Raw genomic sequence first — 12,365 nt, 5'->3', positions numbered from 1 at the left:
CATACACTTTCAGATATTCTGTTTTAAAATGACCTAGCAGAAGTGTTTTTCCAGCTGGGAAAATGACCTCTTGATTAATTGCAGGCGTATTTGAAATGGCTTTTCCTGGAATGCAATTCAGATTGAAACCGAAAGCAACAAAGAATTATTTGTGTAACTGGCCAGTTCTGGAAAATGAGTTGGTCTTCTCTTGTAGCAAAACAAAAACTTAAAAAAAAAAAATCTAAGCAGACCTCGTCAGAATTAGATATCAGAATATTGAGGTCAGATCAAGTTTTTCAAAATGAGCTTAGGAGAGTCTCTTACTCACTGGTAAATATATATTGAACTGTGTGGCAGACCCTGGTGAAGGCACTAAGGATACAGTGATTAACAGAACAGCCATGGTTCTTGGATTTTAGTAGTTTACAAGTAAGATATTAATAAATGTTGAAGTGTTGAAGGACTACCGAACTTCTATTCTTATGGTGCCTCTGCAAACCCTCCTCAGAGACCACCCTCTTCCATTTGAATATTGCAGGCCAAAAAATTTCATGGCATGTGTAGCACTGCTTCTTGGAAACTTCACCCAAGCCCAGAATGCTCCTATTTTAACTTCAGTAGTTCGGCACTGTCCTCCTGTGGTTCATTTTGTTATACAGATTTTCAAATAAGTGAGTCTGTTCTCTACATCCCTCACTTGGCACACAGCCTCCTGCCCTCTAGTAGCAGATAGGCTACTGAGATACCATATTATAAAAGATAAAACAGGGTTATTATTTTTACACTTGACCCTAAAATTCTTGATATAAGGGAAATACTTATCTCTATAAAACCCTGACATGCCCTTGAAGCAAAGGTAGCGAATATAGAGTGATGATTATTAGAAAGAAACCAACCAGCAAAAAAATAAATTTATGCCATATATTTTTGAAAGAAAAACTTTATTTTTGGGCTGGGGATCTGGCTCAAGCGGTAACGCGCTTGCCAGGCATGCGTGTGGCCTGGGTTTGATCCTCAGCACCACATACAAACAAAGATGTTGTGTCCGCCGAAAACTAAAAAATAAATATTAAATCTCTCTCTCTCTCTCTCTCTCTCTCTCTCTCTCTCTCTCTCTTTAAAAAAAATTTATTTGCTTTTTTTTTCTTGGCACAGGGATTGAACCCAGGAGCACTTAACCACTGAGCCACATCCCCAGCCCTTTTATTTTATTTTCAATTTAAAAATTTTTTCCTATTTTTAAATTTGTTGTAATTAATTATACACAGTAGAATGAATTTTGATACAGTCTATGAAATTGGAGTATAAATTCTCATTCTTCTAGTTGTACATGATATAGAGTTACACTGATTGTGTAGTCATATATACACATAGGTAACAATGTCTCATTCATTCTATTGTCCTTTCTACCTCCATACCCACTTCCCTCTCTTCACTCCTGTCTATCTAATCCAAAGTACCTATATTCTTCCCTAGGCTCCCCACCACCACCCTTTTTGTGAATTAGCATCTGCATATCAGAGAAAACATTTGGCCTTTGGTGTTGAGAGCCACAGCTGAAGGGGCCCCAGCAAACTTCCAGCTGCCAGCAAACTTCCAGCTGCCAGCTGATGATTGGCTCACAGCGGCCCCAGCAAAATTCTAGCTGCCAACTGATTGGCTCCTCTGTGGTGATGCTCATTGGGCTGTTTCCCCACCCTTTCAGACCACAGAGCTGCTCATTGGGGGACTTTTTTTGGCTCCACCCACGCGACCCAGCCAATTGGCCTCAAGAGCAGGAGGAGTGTGGGAGGTTGAGAGGCTTGTGGGAAGCCGGTGGTGGCAGTTGGGCTCTGAAGGTTTTTCCTGAGGAGCTGTGTGGTTTGGTGTGTGTGTTCTAAAAATAAAGTTCATTTCTTTTGACAAGTGGCTCCTGAATTGTGCCCAGCCAGACTGCGGCATTTGGTAGCCTGCAAGGGGAACAACTGAGGGTAAGTGATAAGGTAAACTGCTTGCCCCTGAGGGCAGGGCGAGAGGATGGGTAGCCATTTTAAGATTCTTTTTTTGTTTTGTTTCACTTTTGTTTTAAGTTGCCTGTCCCTGGAGATGAGTGAGACGGAAGAAAAACCGCTCACATCTGAGGAAAAACTATTTGCATCTGAGGAACAGATAGGGAGAAAGGATGATGTACATTTCAGGAGGATAGAAAGGCTGATATAATGATTTTGTGTGGTTCCATTTTTATTTCATTCTGTCTCGGTTTTGTTTGGCGTCATCTTGTTGGGTTGTATTATAGTAGAAATATGGGATCAGAAATTAGTAAAAATCAAACCAAAAGAGTGTTAAGTAAATTGTTAGAGGAAGGAGGCATCCCAGGAAAATCAAGAGCAGTCAGGGCATACGTTGATACAATACAAAAATGTAGCCCATGGCTTTTTAAGGAGGAGTTGTTGAATATATCACAATGGAACCATCATGGTGAAGATTGAAAAAGAATAGAAAAAGCCCAGGAACTCTGCCAGTTGGCACATTGACATTGTGGGTGTTGGTATCTTGTTTGCTTTGTCCAAAGCCTTCAGTTCAGACAAAGGTAGAGGAAGGAGAAGACATATTGATTCAAGTAAAAGAGAAGGTCTCTCAAGTTAGTCAGAAAGAGGAAAAGATTCAAGTAAAAGAGAAGGTCTTTCGAGCTAGTCAGACAGAGGAAGAAAGTTTTGAGCAGAAAAAGCCACCAGGGGAAAAGTTACAACAGGAGACTGCTACTAACACCTTTCTATCACCAGAGGGTGTAAGTGTCCAACCAACAGCACCACCTCTACAGGAGACTGCTACTAACACCTTTCTATCACCAGAGGGTGTAAGTGTCCAAAACAGTGCCACCTCCACATGCTGGGAGGCCCCCAACCCCCGCAGTTGATAGTTGGGATCCTGAGACAGGATCTCAAATATTAACATGCCCTGTATTTGAGGCAGGAGGGCAGCGAATTCACAATGCTTTAAATTTCAAAACAGTGAAGCAGCTAAAAGAGGCTGTAACAACCTATGGTCCTCAAGCACCCTTCACTGTAAGCATGGTCGAATCCATTAACAACTTGAACATGACACCAGCACATTGGGCTAATATGTGTAAAGCTGTGCTAAATGGAGGTCAATACCTGTTATGGAAGGTTGCCAATGAGGAATTTTGCAAGGAGACGGCTAGGCGAAATGCAGCAGCTGGTTATCCTCAGAGAAATCTAGATATGTTGTTAGGAAAGGGACCTTATGAGGATCAGCAGCAACAAATTGCATATGATCCTGGTGTATACGCACAAATTGCTGCAGATGCGGTTAAGGCATGGAAGACTTTACAAGGACATGGAGGTTTTAAGGTCAATTATCTAAGGTAATACAAGGAGCTAATGAACCTTATGCTGAATTTGTAGATAGGCTTATACAAATAGCTACCAGAGTTTTTGGGAATACAGAACAAGCAATGCCATTAATAAAACAACTGGTTTATGAGCAAGTGAATTGTTGGTGCAGAGAAGTCATTAGACCATGGAAACATGAAGATTTAAACACATATATTAAATTATGTAGAGACATTAATGAACAAGAGCAAGTCGTGGCAGCTGCAGTAAAACAGGCTTTAGATGCCAGGCCAAGAACATGCTACAATTGTGAACAAACAGGACATTTTAAAAGGAATTGCCCCATAGGAGGAGGGTTTAACAAAACTAGTTATCAAAGGAGTAGAATACCAGGTATTTGCCCATGATGCTGTAGAGGGAGACATTGGGCTAATGAATGCCGTTCTCAAACCACCATAGAGGGTACTCCATTATCAAAAAATGAACAAGGACCAGGTGTTTATCCACGATATCATGGAGAAAGGCATCGGGCTCCATTGCCAAAAAATGGACAGGGGGGCCCAATGCTCTGGGGCCAAAGACCACAAATATATGGAGCACTGGAGGAACCCAGCAACCCCATCAGGTAGTGCCCAGGACACATTGTCCATTAGATCCCTCATCAGACAAACCAGAGGGAGCGCAGGGTTGGACATCTGCATCTCTGCCAGATCAGTACTAACTCCAGAGATGGGAGTTCAAATCATTCCCACAGGGGTAAAAGGACCTCTTCCCAAAGGAAGAGTAGGCTTATTATTGGGACGCAGCTCTTCTACTCTAAAAGGACTTATGATAAGTCCTGGGGTAATTGATCCCAATTATGAAGGTGAAATAAAAATTATAGCCAGTTCTCCAAAGGGTATATCAGTAATTTCACCAGGAGATAGAATAGCACAGTTACTAATAATACCCAGCCTACATGATAAATTTTCCAGTTGTACTGTAGAAAGAGGTTCCAAGGGATTAGGCTCCACAGGTATAGATTGGTCTATGCTTTCTTTAAATTTAGATTCTCACCCCATGCTAAAACTAAATATTCAAGGACATGAATTTTATGGGATACTGGATACAGGTGCAGACCTTAGCATCATCTCTCTTCAAGAATGGCCAAAACATTGGCCATTACAACAAGCCACTCAAATGCTTCGAGGCCTAGGAGTGGTGACTAATCCCCATAGAAGTGCAATGGTATTAGATTGGAAGGATCCTGAAGGATGTGTAGGAACTATATAGCCATATGTATTGGATCATCTTCCCATAAATTTATGGGGATGAGATGTCCTAGATCAATTAGGTTTGACATTAACAAATAACATCAACCAAAATGCACCCACTATTATGACTAGACAAGGTTTTAGGAAAGGAAAAAGATTAGAAAAATAAGAACAAGGTATAGCAGCACCAATACAAATAGATCAAGGAATGGACAGACATGGGTTGGATTTTCAGAAGGGGCCACTGAGACAATAAAAATTACTTGGAAATCAGAAATACCAGTATGGGTTCCTCAGTGGCCCCTGACTAAAGAAAAGATACAAGCAGCCCATGACCTGGTCAAACAACAATTAGCGGAAGGACATATACAACCTTCTGTATCTCGCCATAATACACCCATTTTTGTCATCAAAAAGAAATCTGGTAAATGGAGATTATTGCAAGATTTAAGAGCCATTAATAATGAAATGCTTATTATGGGACCTGCTCAATCGGGGATTCCTCAATTGTCTGCTTTGCCAAAAAATTGGTATGTTTTAGTTATAGATATTAAAGATTGTTTTTTTTCAATTCCAATTCATCCTGAGGATACTCCAAGTTTTGCATTTACTATCCCTGCACTGAATCATGAAGGTCCTGATCAGAGATATGAATGGAAAGTACTCCCTCAAGGGATGGCTAACAGCCCAACTATGTGTCAAATTTATGTTAACAAAGTAATCCAGCCACTTAGAAATCAAAATCCTGAACTACAAATATTTCACTATGTGGATGATGTATGATTAGCACACAAAGATAAAAACACGTTGCTAGAATGTTATGCCACACTTACAAACTTATTAAAAAATTATAATCTAGAGATAGCAATAGATAAAGTACAATTAAATTTTCCAATTAATTATTTAGGAGTTCTATTATCCTCAACCATGGTCCTTCCACCAAAAATTCAAATACGAGTAGATCAACTCAAATCACTTAATGACTTTCAAAAGTTATTAGGAGACATAAATTGCATAAGGCCTTATCTAGTTATACCAACAGGAGAGTTGGGACCTTTGTTTGATATCCTAAAAGGTCCATCAGATCCAAATTCACCCCGAATGTTAACACCTGAAGCAAGAAAGGCATTAAAAATCATTGAAACATATATGGAAAATATGCATTTGGATAGAATTGATATAAGTTTGCCTTTATTATTTATTGTACTACCAACAAAAAATATTCCTACAGGAGTATTTTGGCAAGAAGGTCCATTATTATGGATACATTTATCTTATTCTCCTAACACTCTTCTTACTAGGTATCCTGAGGCTGTAGGACAATTAATACTCAAAGGAATAAAAGCAGCCAAGGGAGTGTTTGGAATTTCTCCCAATAAAATTATTAGTCCATATAGTATGAATCAAATTGATGAGTTAGCTAATGAGTTAAATACTTGGGCAATAATCATGTGCAAATCTAATATTTCATTTGATAACCACTTACCATCTAATCCTTTATTGTCTTTTTGGTCATCGCATCCTGTAATTTTTCCAAAAATGACAAGAAAAACACCTATCATGAATGCTCCAAATATATTCACTGATGGGTCAAATAATGGTACAGCAGCAATAGTTACACCTGATCAAACTTTTACATTTTTAGTACCCAAACAATCAGCTCAAAAGGTAGAGCTTAATGCAGTATTACAAGCTTTTGTGATGTTTAAAGATTCTGTATTTAATTTATTTTCCGATAGTCAGTATATAGTTAATGCTATAGTATCCCTTGAAGATGCTGGTAGGATTTCCCCTTCCTCTACTGTTTTCTCTTTGTTTTCCACTATACAAAGTCTAATCTGGGACAGAAAAGATCCATTCTTTATAGGACATATCAGGGCACATACAGGATTGCCTGGAGCCCTTAGTTTGGGCAATGATTTAGCAGATAAAACTACACATGACATACATATGAAGAAGCTATAAATTTTTATAAAAAGTTCTATGTCAATGCTAATACTTTACAAAAGCGTTTTAAAATAACTAAGGAACAAGCTAGACAAATAATAAAACAATGTCAAAATTGTGTGACCTTTTTACCATAAGTTAATCTTGGAGTCAATCCTAGAGGATTGATACCTAACCATATTTGGCAGATGGACGTCACACACTTGCCAGAATTTGGAAAATTAAAATATTTGCATGTTACAGTTGATACTTCTTCTGGATTTTTGATGGGCTCCCTTCATGCTGGAGAAAAAACTAAAGATGTTATAGCTCATTGCTTACAAAATTTTGCCACTGTGGGTGTTCCAAAACAGTTAAAAACAGATAATGCCCCTGGTTATACTTCTACCTCTTTTAAACAATTTTGCTCAACATTTGGCATTACTCATATAACAGGAATCCCATACAATCCACAGGGACAAGGTATAGTTGAAAGAGCTCATCAAACTATTAAAATGTACTTATTAAAGCAAAAAGAGGGAATTGGGAAGGGGTATATATTCCCCAAAGATAAACTTAAAATAACCCTTTTTACTCTAAACTTTTTAAATTTGGATTCATCAGGACTTAGTGCTGCGGAAAGGCATATGTGTCCAAAAAATGTGCATAAGTCCAAGGTACTTTGGAAGGATATTCTAACAGGACAATGGAAAGGTCCTGACCCAGTAATTGTCTGGAGTCGGGGGTCTGTTTGTGTGTTTCCACAGGGAGAACAGCAGCCGATTTGGATTCCAGAGAGATTAACCAAGGTCCTGACCCAGTGATTGTCTGGAGTCGGGGGTCTGTTTATGTGTTTCCACAGGGAGAACAGCAGCCGATTTGGATTCCAGAAAGATTAACTAAAGCGATTTCTACAGACCAAAAAGAAGATGATTTGGCTCAAATCCATAACAACTGATATCCAGAACTCCAGTTTGGCTATTCTTACATCTGCAACAGAACCAGGATGCTTTTTTCAATATCTATTTTATTATTGCCCTTTGCCATATCATGAAGTTCTATTTTGTTTTTTGAGCTCATACAGACCTAGGTTAATGTTTTGCTGATCAGTTCTATTTTTTGACTATAGAGTTTTTAAACATTGCAATGGAGATTTCACCTGTAAAAAGTTATAAGGCCTTTACTATAATGTTATGTGTTGTATGTATTATATGTGTGCACACTTGTGTTTTGTGTTATATGTTTGAATGTACGTATGTCCATATATCATATATGAGCGCTCATGATAAAATGGATCCAAATATTTTTTTTTCACGTGATTTATATGGTTTAATTTAAATTGGGTAAACAACTGTTGAGGATTGTTTTAATATGTAAACAAAAAAGAAGGTTAACAGATCTGTTTGTTTACTTTCACCTTTCCTTTTCATTATATTTAATAATTCTCTTCAAGACAATGTAAATTGTTAAGAAAATTGTTTTCTTTTAGTGCCTTCTGTAATGTTACATAATTTTTTCTTTAGCCATTATTGCCAGAATTCCTATCTTCATCCCAGTGCTGGTGAAGTCAAAGATAAAACCAATCTACAGCTTCTACAATAGCCATCACTGAACTGCTTGCAGAACTTGCCTGGACACATTGTGAGCTCACCTGTATGCATTGTGAACTATCTGTTGGTGCAGCGACTTGTGGTAGTGTTGGGGTATTTTTGCTGATGATGTCATTGGTGGTACAATTTTTCCAAAAGGAGCCGTCAATTGGCTTGGTGTATCTTCCTCCCTTCTGCTTGTCATGATCGTCCAGCTAAAATTTGGGGGCCAACAGAGGTGAGGCAAAGAACCTCACCCCCCGCTGGTACAAAGACCTCTCCACAGGTGTGGCTGTATACTGGACTGGTAGTCAGTGACGGGTAAGATCCAATTGCAATGGTACCAACCTAAGGACCATATGTACTATTGGACAACCTAAGGCAGGCACGGTCCCTAAGCCACATGCTTGTTGTTTAAACAGAGAGGGGGAGATGTTGAGAGCCACAGCCGAAGGGGCCCCAGCAAACTTCCAGCTGCCAGCAACCAGCTGCCGGCTGATGATTGGCTCACAGCGGCCCCAGCAACATCTAGCTGATTGGCTCCTCTGCGGTGATGCTCATTGGGCTGTTTCCCTGCCCTTTCAGACCACGGAGCTGCTCATTGGGGGACTTTTTTGGCTCCGCCCACGTGACCCAGCCAATCGGCCTCAAGAGCAGGAGGATTGTGGGAGGTGGAGAGAAGCTTGTGTGGGAGAGAGAGGCTTGTGGAAAGCCGGTGGTGGCAGTTGAGGCTCTGAGGGTTTTTCCTGAGAGGCTGATTTGTTTGGTGTGTGTGGTTCTAAAAATAAAGTTAGTTTCTTTTGACAAGTGGCTCCTGATTGTGCCCAGCCAGACTGCGGCACACTATATACTGTTAAAAGGAACCATCCACCAACAAGACATAACAATTATCAATTTGTATGCACCAAACAATGGTGCGGCAACGTTCATAAAACAAACTCTCCTCAAGTTCAAGAGTCAAATAGATCACAACACAATAATTATGGGTGACTTCAACACACTGCTCTCGCCATTAGATAGATTCTCCAGACAAAAGCTGAATAAAGAAACTATAGAACTCAATAACACAATCAATAACCTAGACTTAACTGACATATATAGAATATATCAACCATCATCAAGTGGATACACGTTCTTCTCAGCAGCACATGGATCTTACTCAAAGATAAATCATATATTATGCCATAAGGCAAATCTTAGTAAATATAAATGTGTGGAGATAATACCATGCACCATATCTGATCATAATGGAATGAAACTAGAAATTAAAGGCATAAAAATAGGAAAAGAAGAACTTAAAATATCACTATTTGCGGAAGACATGATCCTATACCTAGAAGACCCAAAAGGGTCTACAAAGAAACTACTAGAACTAATAAATGAATTCAGCAAAATGGCAGGATATAAAATCAACACGCATAAATCAAAGGCATTCCTGTATACCAGCAACAAAACTTCTGAAATGGAAATGAGGAAAACCACCCCATTCACAATATCCTCAAAAAAAATAAAATACTTGGGAATTAACCTAACAAAAGAGGTGAAAGATTTATACAATGAAAACTACAGAACCCTAAAGAGAGAGATAGAAGAAGATCTTAGAAGATGGAAAAAATGTACCCTGTTCATGGATAGGTAGAACCAACATCATCAAAATGGTGATATTACCCAAAGTTCTCTACAGGTTCAACGCAATGCCAATCAAAATCCCAATGGCATTTCTTGTAGAAATAGATAAAGCTATCATGAAATTCATATGGAAAAACAAAAGACCCAGAATAGCAAAAGCAATTCTAATCAGGAAGTGTGAATCTGGAGGTATAGCGATACCAGAGTTCAAACTGTACTACAAAGCAATAGTAACAGAAACAGCGTGGTACTGGTACTAAAACAGGCAGGTGGACCAATGGTACAGAATAGAGGACACAGAGACCAATCCACAAAATTACAACTTTCTTATATTTGATAAAGGGGCTAAAAGCATGCAATAGAAGAAGGATAGCATCTTCAACAAATGGTGCTGGGAAAACTGGAAATCCATATGCAACAAAATGAAGCTGAACCCCTTTCTCTCGCCATGCACAAAAGTTAACTCAAAATGGATCAAAGAGCTTGATATCAAATCAGAGACTCTGCGCCTGATAGAAGAAAAAGTTGGCTCCGATCTACATATTGTGGGGTCGGGCTCCAAATTCCTTAATAGGACGCCCATAGCCCAAGAGTTAAATACAAGAATAAACAAATTTGACTTACTTAAACTAAAAAGTTTTTCTCAGCAAGAGAAACAATAAGAGAGGTAAATAGGAAACCTACATCCTGGGAACAAATTTTTACTTCTCACACTTCAGATAGAGCCCTAATATCCAGAATATACAAAGAACTCAAAAAATTAAACAATAAGATAACAAATAACCCAATCAACAAATGGGCCAAGGACCTGAACAGGCACTTCTCAGAGGAGGACATACAATCAATCAACAAGTACATGAAAAAATGCTCACCATCTCTAGCAGTCAGAGAAATGCAAATCAAAACCACCCTAAGATACCATCTCACTCCAGTAAGATTGGCAGCCATTATGAAGTCAAACAACAATAAGTGCTGGCGAGGATGTGGGGAAAAGGGTACAATTGTACATTGCTGGTGGGACTGCAAATTGGTGCGGCCAATATGGAAAGCAGTATGGAGATTCCTGGAAAAGCTGGGAATGGAACCACCATTTGACCCAGCTATCGCCCTTCTCGGACTATTCCCTGAGGACCTTAAAAGAGCATACTATAGGGATACTGCCACATCAATGATCATAGCAGCACAATTCACAATAGCTACACTCTGGAATCAACCTAGATGCCCTTCAATAGATGAATGGATAAAAAAAATGTGGCATTTATACACAATGGAGTATTACGCAGCACTAAAAAATGACAAAAATCATGGAATTTGCAGGGAAATGGATGGCATTAGAGAAGATTATGCTAAGTGAAGCTAGCCAATCCTTAAAAAACAAATGTCAAATGTCTTCTTTGATATAAGGAGAGTAACTAAGAACAGAGCAGGGAGGAAGAGCATGAGGAAAAGACTAACATTAAACAGAGACGAGTGGTGGGAGGGAAAGGGAGAGAGAAGGGAAACTGTATGGAAATGGAAGGGAAACTGTATGGAAATGGAAGGAGACCCTCATTGTTACACAAAATTACATATAAGAGATGGTGAGGGAAAAGGGGGAAAAAAACAAGGGAGAGAATTGAATAACAGCAGATGGGGTAGAGAGGGAAGATGGGAGGGAAGGGGAGGGGGGATAGTAGGGCATAGGAAAGGTAGCAGAATACAACAGTCACTAATATGGCATTATGTAAAAATGTGGATGTGTAACCGATGTGATTCTGCAACTTGTATTTGGGGTAAAAATGGGAGTTCATAACCCACTTGAGTCAAATGTATGAAAGATGATATGTCATGAGCTATGTAATGTTTTGAACAACCAATAAAAAAAAGAAGTCAAAAAAGGAAAACATTTATCCATCAGCTTCCATACCTTTGGATGAAGACTAGTTCCACAAACTTATCTTCAAATTTGTACAAGAATGAGTGCCAATGTTTTCTAATAGGAGATCCAGACTGAGCATCAGAGAAGCCTCAGGGTAGGACAATGGTCCTGAAGGAGAGTGCTCACCAGCATGAAGCTTGTTCCAACCCATGTGGAACTGGATGCAGTAACATAATCTGAGTAAAAAGTGGGAGTATGAAGAACATAATTCAGTCTACTTGCTCCTCTAGTAGGACCAGTCCAGGATTGAGTCTCTTCAAAAGGTATATTAGTTAGGGTTGTCACTGTAACCAAAATATCTGACTGGAACAACTTAGAGGAGGAAAAGTTTATTTTGAGCTCCTGGTTTAAGAGGTCAGTTCATGATCAGCTGATTTTGTTGCTTTTTGCAAAAGTGAGGTAGAACACCATGGCAGAAGGGTATGGCAGAGGAAACGTGCTCACTTCATGTAGCCAAAAAGCAGAGAGAGTAACCTGTGCTCGTCAGCAATAAAATATATACTCCAAAGGCATGTCCCCATGATCCATCCTTGTGCCACACTCTACCTGCCTTCAGTCACTACCCAGTTCAGTTCTTTCAAATCATTGATTGAATGGATCGATGCACTGATTAGGTTACAGTCTCATAATCTAATTACTTTGTCTCCTGAATTAACATAGGAGATTGGGGGGACACATGGGTTATCAACAGGAAATTTTATCAACACCAACATTTAACAAAGGCAAATTGAGGGAC

The sequence above is a fragment of the Marmota monax genome, unplaced genomic scaffold (genome assembly GCF_021218885.2).
Source record: "Marmota monax isolate L192 unplaced genomic scaffold, Marmota_monax_Labrador192_F-V1.1 WCK01_AAM20220418_F8-fsc00070, whole genome shotgun sequence".
NCBI classification, from domain to species: Eukaryota; Metazoa; Chordata; class Mammalia; order Rodentia; family Sciuridae; genus Marmota; species Marmota monax.
Note: the sequence above shows the minus strand (reverse complement) of the source record.